General features: G+C 38.6%; 1 long non-coding RNA gene across 1 annotated transcript; it reads left to right on the plus strand.

The window, feature by feature from the left end:
- Positions 1 to 7: 7 nt before the first annotated feature.
- Positions 8 to 2,073, plus strand: LOC123028529. The gene is made up of 2 exons (XR_006415701.1): positions 8 to 596; positions 1,593 to 2,073. It is a non-coding gene; the product is annotated as an uncharacterized LOC123028529 (long non-coding RNA).
- The last annotated feature ends 230 nt before the right edge of the window (positions 2,074 to 2,303 follow it).

The raw sequence follows: 2,303 nt of genomic DNA on the forward strand, positions 1-2,303 counted from the left end.
TTTTTTGCTGCAGCCAATGCCAAAGAGGACCTTAAACTTCATGAAATTGCCCACCCCTCCTGTAAAGTAATAATCCTGGCTTGAGCAAGGTCTTTATTCTGGTCTAAACTCATTGAACTGTAATCCTAGATCTTCAGACTTGCATTTGTTGTCTCAGACTACTACACTGTACAGTAGAATGTTAAATGAGTAGAGCTCCCCCATTAGCTGCACAAAACTGGATGCATGTATGAAGCTGATTTAGTGCAGGCAATCTAGTTAACTGTTCAAATCTGAAAAGTTGCCATTAGAATGGAGAGACATGCTTTCCTTTTCTCCTTTGTTCCTATCATGCTTGCCAGGATATCTGATAAAGTTTCTGATAACAAAATGCAATGTTGCATAACAAATAACACTGAGATTTTCATCTTTTTAAATTAAGTACTAAAAAGTGTGTTTTGAAGTACTAAGTTTAAACACTCTTGTTTTTAATAGAAACCAATCTGAAGAAGCAAGGCCTCTTGCCATTAACCTTCGCTGATCCAGCTGATTATGACAAGATACACCCTGTGGACAAACTAAGTATTGTGGGCCTGAAAGATTTTGCTCCTGGAAAGGTAATAACACCATTTCTCCTTGTTCTCCTGCATGCATGTTGCGGACTACTGTATTTCAGAGCTCTGATACAGTACTTGCTGTCGTATTAGTGCCACGTACTATATAGTATTTGGAAAAGAATTTTGGACAACCTTAGATTTTGAAAGCTGTCAAATTTTAATTCTCTTAGTTCATTAGAAGCTTTTGATTGTGCACTTTGTACCTTGTAAATTGTACCTTGGCATGTCATCTGTGGCCAGGTGTTTCTCTGAGCTTGTCATTTCAGGTCTTTCATTCTGTACTCTAACATTTAATATAAGGCAAAATATTTGGATAATCAATACAATGCATTATTTGTTTTGGAAGAGAATTGGCCAATCCATTCAGTCTGTTCACTGGGGATTAATGTGAGGCAGCTCTTACTGCCCAAGCCCTTAGGAAACCATAGCTGGGCCTTAGCATCTACTTGTGCTAGAGCCAGGATTGCTCTTGTCACTCATTTTAATTCCCTGGCATTACCTTCTGGGCCTGATATAGGTTTACTCCAGAGGACTGCTATGTTGGGGGCTGCAGCATTATAGGCGTTACAAGCATTACTGTGGCTACAAGCATTACTGCTTTTGCACCTGCCTGCTTCCACCAGGATGAAGGTGAAGTGAATGGGTTGGTGCTGCTAAGGGGCCCACTCAAGATTCTTTGCACAGAATTTTTTGGGGTTTGCTACTATATTTTCTGTGATTACTTGCTGTCACTAGAGACTTGATTTACTTCTCAAATTGGGGAGTAAGTGGAATGAGTCATGTAGACCCCTGAGTTAAAGATTACATAAGCTAAATGGAAGTTTGTTTAAAATGAAAAATGTCATACTTTGATAAGAAGTGATGCACTTTGCAAAAACTAACATCTTTTTATAAATTCTTTCATAGTCTTGGATAATCATGACTTGTTCTATAAGCACAGCAATAGATTGAGATGTTAAAGCTTAGACCTCTTGCTTCTCTTAATTTCCTTTCTAGCCCCTGAAATGCATCATTAAGCATCCAAATGGGAGCCAAGAAACAATCTTGCTGAACCACACCTTCAATGAGACTCAGATTGAGTGGTTCCGAGCTGGTAGTGCACTCAACAGAATGAAAGAGCTGCAGAAGCACTGAGTCTCTGCAAGTACGCACAACTGGCAGTGGACTTGAATACTGTCTTCATGAAAGTGCAATTCCATGACAACTGTTGGGAATAAATATCTGTGATCAAATTTAACCTTAGCTTCCTTTTTATTACAGTGCTCACTTGCTGACATTAATTAAGAGCACTCTTTTCTGTATTATCAAGTTTTGGCTTTCATAGCTGCCTATGTTTTGTGCATTTCAGTTGTCCCATATTGCTATGTATTTATTTTCAAATCATTTTCTGCCCGATCATTTCAGTGATGGCAAAAGGAAGGAGCATCAGAGGATTATTGTTCTTTCAGAAAATAGAATAAAGATTGTGAATGACAAATCCAGCCTCCAACTAGTTTTTCTACTAGCATTCAGCTCAGCTTCCTAATAGACTCTGGGTGCAGGTTGTACAAAAGCCAGGATGGGTTGTTCAGGAAGCAAGCAGTATTTTTTTACATCTAACAAGTGACTTGATATAGAGTTACTCAGCTTCTATAGAATCATGACCTCATTTTTCCTAAGGTTTTCAGTGAAGACTCTGATATGGATGCATTTCCTTTTGTCTGTATG

This window comes from Varanus komodoensis, unplaced genomic scaffold (genome assembly GCF_004798865.1).
Source record: "Varanus komodoensis strain SLA01 unplaced genomic scaffold, ASM479886v1 scaffold377, whole genome shotgun sequence".
In the NCBI taxonomy this organism is placed as follows: Eukaryota; Metazoa; Chordata; class Lepidosauria; order Squamata; family Varanidae; genus Varanus; species Varanus komodoensis.